The sequence below is a fragment of the Lutra lutra genome, chromosome 3 (assembly GCF_902655055.1).
Source record: "Lutra lutra chromosome 3, mLutLut1.2, whole genome shotgun sequence".
Taxonomy (NCBI): domain Eukaryota; kingdom Metazoa; phylum Chordata; class Mammalia; order Carnivora; family Mustelidae; genus Lutra; species Lutra lutra.
In genome coordinates, this window is record NC_062280.1 from 184735871 (window position 1) to 184749717 (window position 13847).

General features: G+C 37.5%; 1 protein-coding gene across 1 annotated transcript in view; it reads left to right on the forward strand.

Moving 5' to 3' along the window:
• GPC6 (glypican 6) overlaps positions 1-13847 on the forward strand; it is a 1108998-nt gene that overhangs the window by 465478 nt on the left and 629673 nt on the right. The window lies entirely within an intron of this gene.

The following is a 13847-nucleotide window of genomic DNA, read 5'->3' on the forward strand; positions in this document are numbered from 1 at the left end:
GTGATTTGAAGGGGCAGATGCACCCCAATGTCCATGCCAGCAATGTCCACAACAGCCAAAGTATAAAAGGAGCCCAGATGTCTGTCGACAGATGAACGGATAAAGAAGATGTGTTATATATACCAATGGAATATTACTTAGCCATCAAAACAAATGAAATCTTGCCACTTGCAGCAAAGTGGATGGAACAGAGGGGATTATGCTAAAGGAAATAAGTCTATCAGAAAAAGATAAATACCATATGATTTCACTCACATGTGGAATTTAAGAAACAAAACAGACGAACACAGAAGAAGAGAAAGAAAAAGAAAATAAGATGAAATTTGAGAAGGAGGCAAACCATAAGAGATGTGGAACTCTAGGAAACAAGCTGAGGGTTGCTGGAGGGGTGGGGGGGGATGGGCTAAACGGGGATGGGCATTAAGGGGGGCATATGATGTAATGATCCCCGGGTATTATATGTAACCAACAAATCATGAAATTCTACCTCGGAAACTAGTAATAATTTTAATAATAGCCCAAACTGGAATAACCCAAAATAAATTGTGGTGTATTCATTCAAAGGACACTGTAAAGCAATGAGGATGAACATATAATTGCTACACCCAAGCAAATGGATACATCTCATAAATGTACTGGTGAACATGGAAGCCACGCTTGGAACCCATTATGTATGAGCTCAGAGATAGAAAATTAAAAATGAATCTCCCTATGAGCCAGGAGCTCAGGTATCCAGAAAGGAGGTTTTGTGGCACTCGTAATGTTCTGTTCCCTGTCCTGGATGCTGTGATCTGGATGACTGCGATCTTTACTGTACCAAAGATATGCACTAATGACATGTGTGCTTAAACTGTCACAAGTTGCTTCATGGTTTCCCTCAACATCTGAAAGACAGACTTCACACTTCTGTCTTTGGTTTCACTCCCCAGACTCCTATACCATGTGCTCATAAGTGCAAGTGACAACACTTGGGTCATATTCGAGAATGTTCTAGCTGCCTTATAAACAGACTCGAATGGGAAAATAACAGTCTGAACTTAATAAATTGCACTCAAAGTCTCACTTGCTTTTCCACTTTCAACATAAAATTTCAAAACTATACAAATGCCCTCATTGCCAATTCCTTGCCTATTTGATCCGGAATGGATTTATGCTAAGCCCTGTGCTTTTCCAGCGGAGATGTGACTAGGCACTATTGTCATCCAGAGCCTCCCTCCTGCTCTGTGGCATTTATTGTAACTAATTGGCCTAAACTGCATGAGATCCCATTTAACAAAACATTTGATGGCTCCTCTGGTTGATGTGTGCTTCCGAAGGCTCCCTAAGTGTCTAAGGTTTTCATTAGGTTTTAGAGCACACTGAGTTAATTATATTGTGCGGGAGGTTTTCAGGTTGAACAGTCAAGGAGAGGAAGGAGTAAACAGGGAGACGCTAGAGAGGAAGTAAAGCCATTTCTTATTTTGACAGCCTTCAGACTTGAAAGGGCTTGGAAGTCTTTAACTGGGGCCTTTCTCTGGACAAAAAGCTGATGACCTGGGAGTGACTTACTCCATCCAGGTGGCCCTCACAAGAAAGAAAACAGGACCTCACCCCTTGCTGGAATGTGTAATTTGTGGTAAAACTTGAGGGGCCCATTACAATCTGTTGACAACATTCCTTCTTGAAAGGTCAGGACAAAATGAAAGCTAAAGAGGAAAACATACTTTAGATTCTGCTGTTCCTGTGGAGTCCACAGGGCTGTCTCAGGGGGGCTTGGGCTACGATGGAGGAGAGGTTTGCTGGAGACTGTAGTGATGTTCATTCTCTGGGTGGCATTACTTGGGACAAAACGAGGAGGGCCATTTTTTCCCATAATCAGTTTCAGCCCCAGGACTACTGAAAGAGTGTGATTTTATGACTGATTCTGGGTCCAAATTCTTAGGTCCAAAAGGAATGTGGTAGCCAGACCACATCATGAGATTCTTGAGCATTTTGGAGATATTGTTAGATGACTGCTCATCCGAGCAATGACATATATGGGAAAAATCTGGAGGAAGCCATTAAATCCTTAGCCTTGAATGCTATCCCTAAAACTGGTTGTCACGATGCATTCTTCTACTGCTGGAAATGAGCTCAGTGGTTCTATCCCATTCCTGAACCCAGCGTAGCATTTGGTTTCCATTTATAACACTTTACCAGCTATGCATCTATTCTAGCAATATTGATGACATTGATTTTATTGCCTATATCTAGGACAACCACTGCTCAATATAGCTTTTTTCAGTCATATGTATGTGGTATATATTTTAAGTATGGACTAAATAGAGATGCAAGTATGGCTATCAGTTATAGACACCCATACACAAAGATATGAGTGTGAACAAGGATTATAGGTATGAATATGTATTATATGTGTACATGGTATATTCTGGTAAAAGAGGTATAGATATTGGATAAAGAAAGAGCAATATTAGGGCACCCTAATATTTTTAAAACAAATCTGCCTCTCCTTCTCAATCTTGAAGCTCATTATAAAAATCTAAGTATTTGGGGGGAAAGATAGGCTTTACAAATACATAATAATGAAAGTGACTTGGAGTGTGAGATCTTTGAAGGCAAAGATACCATATTTTCCACCTCTGTATCCCCAGCACCTTTCATATAATGAATAATATGAATGAATGAATGAGTGAATGAAGTAATAAATGGCTTATACTTTCATCCATTCTAAATAAAGTAACAATAATAATAATAGTCTCTAAACATTTCCCCATCATAGACAGGTAGCATATATCCAGCTTCCTACTCTGAGGGAACAGAGCTCAAAGTTCCCTCTTTCTTAACCTGTGCTTTTCCCAAGCCCAGGTGTGTCTCCAGGGTTTTGCCAGGGTGGAGGCCAGCTTGCTTCCCTAGCTCTGGAGCGCTTCTGTCGGGCTCTGCTAGGATGAGCCACCCATGGCGGGGATGTCCGCAGCTGACAGCCCAATCAGCAATGGTAGTGGAACACCACCAGCACCCAGCACCACAACAAAAACAAGTATTGGAGCTGAATATAAGACAGATGATTTTGTTTATCTCAAGTGAAAAAGACAAGCAATGAGACCCCTGGGAGCCCTGAAATGAGAAACTTCTAAAGCTAATTGAGATATGATTAAAAAGATTGCTGCGCGTTATTGCCAGCAGTCATTGGGTTTTGTCATTAGGTTCCCCAGTGTTGAAGCAATCAAACCAGTTATTATGCCTTCAGCAAGCCGTGGAGTTTAGTATATATTTTCTGTAAAACAGTAACTTATTAAAGGTATAAGTGGGGTTTCTGAAACAAATTCAATAAATATATTTTTAAAAATTGCTCTCTTTGGTATCACTCATCATAGACTCAGACTGAGCGCTGGAAGTCTTTTTTTTTTTTTAGCAGGACTGTCCGATATAAATACCATGCAAGTCACATGTGAGATTTTAAATTTTCTTGTGACCATATTATGAAAAAGGAAAAAGAAGTATTACATTTAATAATATTCTTACTTCACCCAGTACATCAGAAATAATATTATTTCACCATGAACTTAGTAGAAAATATCATTAATGAGAGCTTTAGCATGATCGTCTCTCAGTAAGTCTTTGAGATTTGGTGTGTATTCTGTACTTACAGAGCATCTCGACTTTATCTAGCCACACCATGCTTAATGGCTAGCGGTTACCATTTTGGACAGGGCAGGCTATAACTTTTTCCTATGTGGCTATTAGTAGAGATAAATTAGACTACATTCCTTCCTCTATGCCATTTTAAAATTTCAGGATTGCACCTACTTAGTGATCTTATCTCTGCTAATGGAGGAAAATTCTTTTTCTGCACTATCCATGAGTCTCCCCATCATAAATAGCACATCATGGTTTTCTAGGAAGCCATTAATCAGTAATATGATTTATTTAGTAATGTTTTGAGCATGCACCAAATTATTATTCAAGGCTGAATTCAGGGTACAGCCTATTCATTTTGGATATATGGTTCTTGCCAATGTGTTACAGATTGAAAAATCCCCAGTGAAGAAAACACAGCTACCTTTGACAAGAACACCTTGAGAAAAATTTTACTGTGCACAACAAATGCCTCTTTCGTATTGATTCCAAGGGGCACGTGAAACCACTCTCCACTAAAAATACTAGAATTTTTCCATTTACAAAATTTTTCATTTGTCAATTTGATATGCATAATTTTCCTTAGTAGCCTCAAGTTGCACTGTACAAGAGGCAGCATGTAGGAAAAACACAGAAATCCATTATAACCCAAGCAGAGTATTAAGCTTACTTGAAGGTGGAAGGTTTTGTAGTTTAATTTCTTATCTCCCAGTTCCATAAACTATAGTTGCTTTCACAGTATATTCAAAAGGCCTGGGGCTTTTTACAGCAATCAAGAAACCAGCCTTGGAGATTAGGGAGAATGGTTGGGGTGCTGAAGGTAGGGGAGTTTCTACTTGTCATTTGTGTGAAGAACCACTAGCACATTTAAGAACTGAGAACCACAAATAGTCCACCAAGTAGGAAAGGACTTTCTGATCCCAGCTTCTTAATTCTCTCCTTTTTCTCTGCTCTACTGCATCCACTCGCCCAGCTTTTCTTCACTGTAGCAAGACCTACAGACATGAAGCAACAACGGTAGGACAAAGGATGCTGAAGCTGAGTGAGAAATAATGTAGTCCATATAGTGTTCTTGGGCATAAAATGGGGAAGGAATTCAATATATCATCCCATCACAGCTGGAATTTATAGAGAAAACACTTCTGAGAGGGAAAGTGTCTTAGTTATCCTTGAAGAGTTGGTTTGAAATGATGGACACATTTGGAGGCTACCTTCATAGTAGCGCTGAATTCACTGATTCTACTAATCAGGAGTGTTTCTGCTAGGGGCAAATGCAAAACAAGGAGACAAAGAGAAATAATGGCAGCACAATACCCATGATGATGGGCTGAAGTAGAAAATCTGTTGCATGGCGTTGGTTGTAAGTGAGATGGACGGAAGGGAAGAGTTGATGAAGAGACCTGTCCATTATGTTTAGGAACTGAGGAAATGATGAGGGCGTTTTTCTAGGCTCTCCTTCTTATTTGATTTTGACAGTTAATCAAAATCTCTTCATTCACATCTGCAAAATTAAGACATCAATACCCACAGAGTTTAATGGCCTCTAGCCAACATTAAAATTTAGCCAGTTTAAATATTTGTTGTTAAATTATAACTTAGCTTCTGCAGAAATGGGGGGGGGGGAGGGTTAAAATTCTGCCGTGTTAGGCTGTAAGGAAAGACAAGGTGGAAAGTGAAAATGGCATTGTTTTACTGGAAAGCAAAAAGTGTCCTGAAGGCTTGGAATCCCACAAATAAGTCACAAATTATGTTAAACATGAATGAACCATAAAGAGCTCTTCAAAACTCAAATTTGGAATCATTAAAATTGCTTTGAATTTGTACCACTTTTGTTGATAATTAAAACATGTTCACAGGATCTTATAAGTGGGAACAATTACAGAGTTATTGTTTCACAGTGAAGTTAGCAAATTACTTCAACAAAAACTGTAACAGCGGTAGACTTCCTAGTTCCTGAAAACTATGAGTAGTGAATTGATTTGTTCTTCCATTTGTATGAGTAAACAGCATTTAACAATCATCCATACTTTTGAGGGATGGAAATTCCATTCCCTGCTCCATCACTAACTAGGGCTCCTAAAATTCAGAAATATTTCTTTGGTGGGGGGTAAGACTTTCATTGCTTTTTTATCAATGCAAAATTAGGCTGATAACTTTTTAGTAACTTATTTGAATAATTTCAAGGAGAGTCTATGTATATTTAAAATCAACAAATTGTGTATGATGATATGGTAAACATGAAAATAATGAGCCAATTAATACATCCCAAAATAGGCACATGAAACTTAGTTGTGGATAGAATTAACATTTTTAAAAATAACCAGTTGCCTGATTACTGAAATCACAAATGTTATTCTTCCCCTGCAAAAAAACAAACAGCAATAAAACTTGGAGAGAAACCATGCAAACTGATCATTAGTAGTAGTTGAAATGGGTTGTAAGCCTTTTGAAATCTTCCTGTGATTAGAGCAGATAATCAATAAATAAAACATTAAATTACATGAGCCCAAAGTTCAAATTATTTTTCCACCAACATATTCAGTGAGTAGTCCAAAATTTCATCCTAAAATTTAAGATGTATATTTAGTCTGGTTCTCTTGACATGTTTTGTTCATGTATGTGTGTATATTTTTCTTTTACTGACAAATGCCAATGGGTGATAATGATTTGTGTTTTAAGTAGAAATATTTACTGTTGTGTATTTTTTACTCTACAGTAAAAGGTAAAGGGGTGATGATAAGAATTCAAGAAAAAATGCTAAAATATTTCCATGCATGCATATTTGCCCAGGATGGCAAAGACCAATGGGAGGTAGAACACCAGCAATGAAAAGGAAAGGATAGATAACTTTTCCTTTAGATAACTAAAGGATAACTTTTCCTTTAGATAACTGCACTGTCATCAACCTTTACCAGGTAGCTCATGACATCGATACACCGGAGAAACTAGACAGAATCCCACTTTGCTCTTCCCTAAGTCGAATGCTTGGTCAGTTTTTGAAAATAAAATAATAATCACTACCATTACCAGGACTGCCCTGGCCCATTCCAGGGCCACCCATATATTACAGCTTACATAAATGGCTAGACTCACAGGGTGCATACTTTGTATGCTTGCCTGGTATAGATGATCTATTTCCACATCTACTAAGTATTTATATCTCCTCATTGGTGATTACTTCTGCAGAGTAGGTAATCTTTTACCATAAATTAAATGGCTTGTGCCAGGATCTTGTTTCTTCTTCCTACAGAGGAGACTGCCTCTCCCTTCTCTGCAACTTCAAAGTCACCTTAAACTGAATATTAGAATGAAAATGTGTGCATTCTGCAATGGATTTAAATGCAAGGAGAATGCAAAGACCTCTGCATTCTCTTTGTCAAGAATGCCGAGCTCTTTGCATTCTCCCTACAAGACCATATTTGGATTTAGAAGGCTTTATCATCTCTCTGTGCCAAAAAAAAGGCCCATACCAGATGATTGAAGCCTCTCAGGGACCCAGCCACACGTAAAAGAACCTCCCTTAGGAGGCTGAGAGCTCCCTTGAAACTTGAGATAAATGTGTTAGGAGTTTCAAAATAAGTACATATCAAAACTTTAAATCTGTGGGAAACTTTTGCAACAATTTGTCATCTCCTAAATATGTGTGACAGCAACATTGACATCTTTGAACTGTGAGTAATAGGATTGCTATTATGTCTCATCGCCATATACATACATCTATTTTTAATACACTACGATGTAATTTTCAGTTCAAGATAATGCATGCCACTGCTCTTTAATGATAGTGATGAATAGAATATTGATTAGAAAACAGTCTAAAGAACAGGTAATTGATAGGGGTGATGGAGATGTGGCATTTCCATCTTCATTTTTACATAATAACTACAGATTTCTCAGCCATGATAATACATATCAGGCATAATCAAGAGAAGGTAATATATGAATTAATTTTTTTAACAAGAATGTGTGCTGCGTAAACAGAATCTTATGCTATAATTTGGCACTGTATGAATTTGATGCATTTACCAGTGGAAGAAAAAAAGCATCATTTGCATAGGGAGATAGAGGATACTGTTCAGTGTTTATAGCAAGAAGTTTAAATCTTTCCATTTATTTCTTGGATGGAAGGAACGTGCATTTGGGAAATCATGATATTCACACACACACAAAAAAATGTACCCTTAAGATTCTTATTTGCTCTGGTATATGTTAAAGGGACTGCTAGTTTGGGAAATGTCCATTTCTATTAGCTAAGTCCAGAAAGGCATAACACTTGCTATTGAAATTTGCCTAGTTTTCTGAGAGAGCAAAGGTAAATAGAATGAGGAAATGAGCCATCCTTGGCCTTTTTCCTAAACCTAACTTCTGTTCTTCCCTGAAACCTTCATTGTGGTTTGCTCTCCCTCTTCTCTCTGCTGTTTACTTTGAACATGTGTTTCTGAGTGTCCCACGATTGTTACCATGGTCATGGCATTATGATTGACTCACCAGAACGGAACAAGCAACTGTTGGTGGAAACTAAGACCCTGGTCAAAATGGCTTTCTTATGGGGCGCCTGGGTGGCTCAGTGGGTTAAAGCCTCTGACTTCGGCTCAGTATATGATCCCAGAGTCCTGGGATCGAGCCCCCACATTGGGCTCTCTGCTCAGCGGGGAGCCTGCTTCCTCCCCCCCGCACCCTGCCTGCCTCTCTGCCTGCTTGTGATCTCTATCAAATAAATAAATAAAATCTTTTAAAAAAATTTAAAAAGATGGCTTTCTTATAAGCCAAAAGACTAAAATGGTCTCTTAAAAGATCTTTAGTAGCCTTAGAGGACCTACAAAATATGAAGCCCTAGAATTCATGTAAATAAGAATTTGATGAAAGCGCATGAGATTTTTCCTACACCTGTGCCATATTTTCTAATCTTCTAAAGCATATAAGCATAGCTCCTATTCTCAAAAATACCTAGAGTAAATAACAGCAGCACCATACTCCTTTATAGAAAATAATTGAAAAATAGTAAAGAACAGTAAAAGGAACACAGAGTTGAACACTCCTTTTTTATTTCTAGCAAATGCAATTTAGTTAAATTTATTTTATATCTCTTTTCCTGGTTTCGCTAAGACTGGAGAGATTGAAGAAAGTGCTTATTAATAAAAGAAGGCAAGAGTAAATAACATTTTTGGAAAAAATCTTTATAAACTTAGCAAAGCATTATGTTTTTAAAAATTAAGTGAATTAGAATATTACTTTTAAAAAATATTTGTGTTTTGTAAAAATGTTGATTGATAGGACTATGCACTATCTAGAAAATCGCTCTGGGAAAGCATTATATTTATTTTTGGATGTCTTCTTAGGGCATTTGATAATACTAATAGTCATCTATGAATGAAGCTTTTTCATCTCTTAGTGATTAAAGATCAACTCTTCTTCATCTCAAAGCTCAAGCCCCTGAACACTGAAGTTAAGCTCTTCCAACCTCCCATATCTTCAGACTAAAGATGTCTGTGGTTGATGCCCCACTTTATACTACCCTAGCCCTTTTACTACTTTATACTACCCTAGCGAAGAATGTGCTATCTCCTATGATAACCATTTCCTGTTTTTTCCATTGCAAATCTCAATACAAGGGAATCAAAAGTAAGGAATATACTAGTGGTCCATGTAATATGGCTCAAGGCTTGCCCATTAGTGATCTTTGAGTAAATATTCATGACTGATGGACTGTCTGAGTGAATATGTGCCTGATCACCATAATCACCATTTGGTTTTTCAAGCTACGAGTAACGCACTGAATATTCTTGGTTCACAGTAAATGGAAGTTCTCAAAATAGTGGTATTTGGTCTGGCTTGCAGACCAGTCTTCTAAGCTTTCTGTAAGCACAGTGATCAGAGAAGAGTGATTTGGGTCATTGTGTGACAGTTTTTCCCCATACATTGGTTTCCCATGACTTCTAAGTCTTTTGAAAATGCAGCTTCTCATATTACTTTTAAAACAAAATTAAAATCCATATGCTAAGCATGCTGCATATTTACTTAGAAATGCCTTTAAAACAGAGCCAAAAAGGTTGTCAGCCTTTTTTATTCTGTATGCAATTTTCATGGTTATTATATCATCACTTCCCATCATACACAATGATTCTCAAAGATAAAGGGGTGAGGGAGGGGAAGAGTAGAGAGAAGGGAAGATAAAGCATCCTTCATGAGGGGTCTTATCAAAATCTCAGTTATGTAGTGGATAGTTTGAAAGACAGAAAAACAAATTTGTATTCTAGGGATTCTGATACTCCCTATAGAAGGACTATGTTCATTCCCTCCATCCTCCACCTTGAGAATCACTGCTTTAGGAAGTTTCTGCTTTAAAGTCTCCAGCAATACTGTTTTATAAACATATAAATGTAGGTATGGACATATTTATATGTATCTCCAACTACAACTCTATACATACACACACGCACACCTTATATCTATATCTGTAATCAAAGATGCATACCAACAGTGATTTTCCATAGAGATAGGATGACATTCTGGCGAGTTGCCCAATCTGCAAGTCAGAACTGAGTGAGATAGGATAAGAAGAAGCTGCTATTGGCAATCCCCTGTGGATCACTAGGTGTGGGAAAGATGTGATCCACAGTGCCTTTTGCATTAGTTGAAACATGCACAACTGCATGGGAAAATTGATAGGGACTTCAACAAGGGACAGCAGATAAGGGAAGCAAATTAATTAGGTGGTGAGTTTTCTCCCTTTATAAGCATAACAAATGTGCCTTCCCTAATATGCCCTTGAGAATTACAATTGAAATATATAAAAGGGAATAGCTGATAACTGTTCTTGTATCTATTAAAGTTCATAAGGTATTTATCATGGTGCTTTTTTTATTTATTAATTCTTCAAATGTGTACTGAGTACCTGCTCTGTGCCAGGGACATTTCCCAGTTCTAGGAACACATGGGGATTGAATCCCTTAGGGAAATGCTTGTCTATATGAAGTTTATAATCTAATGAAGGTGTGGTGAGTGAAGTCAGAGAGTAAAACAAATAAATAAGCAGTTTGGTAGATAATGAGAAATACTATGATGAAAAATGAGGAAGGGAATGGGGATTGTTGGGAGAGGGGATTTGCAGTATTTGTCACAATATCCCAGGTTGTAATTAGGATTGTAAAGTTTTCAGTTCTGCATTAACTATTTTGGGGGCTGTTATTTTTCAATCAGTTTAGATCTTTGTTCTTTGGAATTAGTTCTTTGGAATTAGACTTCACTGAATTAGAGTTAAAGACCTAAAGGAGAAGAGATGAATTATGATACTACCTTCAGGTTAGGACTTTCACTATCCCCTTCCAATTGCAAATGACATAGTTGTTCAGTAAGTGGGTTCCATAACCACTAAGACAATATAAAGCATTTTAAAGATGATAAACTTTTAGAAAACGCTACAGCAATGGGATATCATTCTACACTGCTATGGTCATTTTAATTATATATATATATATAAATATATATGTATATATATTTTTATATATATATATATATAATTTATTTTTTATGTACATTTTTAATTAGATGTTCCAAGCAAGGCTTGTGCAGGAAAATGATGCCAGATTATAGTATGTAAAAGAGTAACCACTGAACTAAACATGTTGCCGAAACTAAATTATTTACTTTATAAACATTTCAAATGTCAGAGTCTAATTCCATCCACAAGTGTTTTCTTAAACACTGTGCAGCAATTAAGGATAAAGACTAAGAAAAGTCAAGGTCAAGAAGCAGCGTTCTGTAATTAGGCCAGAGTTAAGGCTGCTTTTTGCTGGGAGGAATTCATAGCATGTTCAGAATGATAAGTGGTACTGAAATTGATAAACAGTTTAATATTACAATTGCTTTGTTGTACTCTGACGCTATCACATTTGCTAAACAATGCAAATCCTTTATGAGATAAAATCTCCTGATAATATTTCAAAGCTTTTAGAAGAAAGCAAATGACAGTTCAGGTTACAAGATAGATTAGATGAATTTAGTACTAATTCCAAAGAACAAAGATCTAAACTATTAAAAAATAAATTCAGCCCCAAAAGTAGTTAATGCAGAACTGAAAACTTTACAATCCCAATTACAACCTGGGATATTGTGGCAAATTTCAAGGCAGAGCTTCAAAAGGTCATTTATTTTATGTGGAAAAGGATTTGTTTTGTAAGAAAAAGACATGAGTGGTGCTGGAAAAGCAGTAAGTAATGTTTTTATTAGTTGTTTTTAAGTTTAGAAGTAAAATATGAAATTACTGATTTTATAATTATTCAGGAAGCCAAATACTTAATATACACAATATATCATAACGTTATTTTTTCTTGCTTTGCCTGGACATGTATAGGATGTAGATACTCATCCAGAATGTTCTTAATCTCCCTCACAAGACGTGGAGCCAGAAAACATGTTATTTTATCCTTGTTTGAATTCTGCCACCCCTTCCTCGTGCCCCAGTCGCACATATTTTCGACGTCATCACTTCTCTTCCGAACTTTGGGATTTGATGAACTTCTTTAAACGATAGACCACGTAACCCCACAGAGCTTAATTTGTACCGTATTCATCTCCCTTTGCCCGTCTTTGGTTTCTACAATTTCTCCATGGCTATACTCTTCTTGTAGAAATAATGTTACTGATGGATGAAGAACAGAAATAAAACCAGGGATCATTTGTGTCATTTTACTATTAGTTTTGATCTCCACAAACCAGTCCGTGCTCTCTCCTCACATCTCGCTCTGCTTGATCTCTGTGCGGTGTTAGTATAAACCACATGTTGAATTCCTGCTGTTTTTTTTATCACAGACTTTGCTAGTCCTCCAAATTCTCTGGCTAATTGTCTCTCATCTTACATAGTTTTCTTAAGGTGTGATTCCTTCCCATGGCATAGTTGCCACTAAGTCAAAAGAATGACATTTGCTGTGGTTGTATTTTAATGCTAGTAAAAACAGATTCAGAAAAAGGAAATGAAACAATATATAAATGGCAGTTGTAGAAGAGAATATAACAGATATCAAATGTCTTGAAAGCTGCTGGATAAGCCATATCCTGGACAAGAATTAAGTGATCCTCTGTAGGATCTAGACTACATTCTATTGACTGATCGTTTTAGAAGAAAGGATATGTACTTATTTGGACACTTGGCATAAATAAATACTTTGTGATATGTATGCTTCCATTTGTGGACATTCATCCTTAAACTGGAAATTTAGGATGAACATCTCAGTGTGGGAGGGATAGGGAGACAATATGACTCCGCCTCAATGTGACAAATAAGCTGCATTTAACTACGAAGGTGATTGAGTTTAACTCAACCATGTTGGCCTTGCTTCTATGTTGATGGTCTTTTAAAATGAGCAGAAACCTCCTGAATTTCATTGCCAGGTAAAGAGTTGGAGAAAACTGAGTTTAAAAATGATTTCTTAATTCATAATCTGCGCTCTTCTGTGGTGCTGTGCTTCCAGGGAAGGTTACAGACGTTGTGTAATTGGAATTTAGCAAACATTTTTCAAGAATCTCATGATAACCTTGTGAGTAAGATGGATAAATATGGGCCAGACGACAGGACAGACAGGTGGATCTGTGGCTGACTGACTGCACAGCTGTACCCCAGTGCTTGATTAATGCATTGATACCCGCGTAGAGGTTGACGTCCAATGTCATTCCTCTGGGCCCTGTTTTTGCCCATGTCTTCTAGTTCATCACTTTAATCAAAGATCTGCATGACGACAGGAAGCATGCTCATCAAATTTGCTGGTGATGCCAGGTTTGGAGGAAATTAATATACTGGTGACAGAATCAATCTTCAAGTGCCTTCAACAGGCTGGAGATATGTGTGCAAACAAACGACTTGAATTTATCAGTAAAATATCAGGCCTCAGTATTGGCGTATCCAGCAGGTACACACAGCAGCATGAAGAATGGCTAAGCTGGCTTTAGCTCAGAGAGATGAGCGTGTAGGTCTAAATGGGGGGAGACGTTTTAGGGGACATGTGACATTTCACAGAGAGCAGAAAGGGAGTCTGAGGATGCACAGTAGAACGTAGGTGCATCAATGGAACAAAGCGTAACGAGCAGCCAGTAGGGCTTGAGGGAAATGGTGGACTGTGGATGACTTGTACTTTAAGGTGTTGCTTTGTGGGACATCCCAGGGTAGAACAGACAAATGTAGTTATGGCAGACCGTGTGGCATAGGTGAAACACCAAAGCTATGGTGTCCAAGAGAC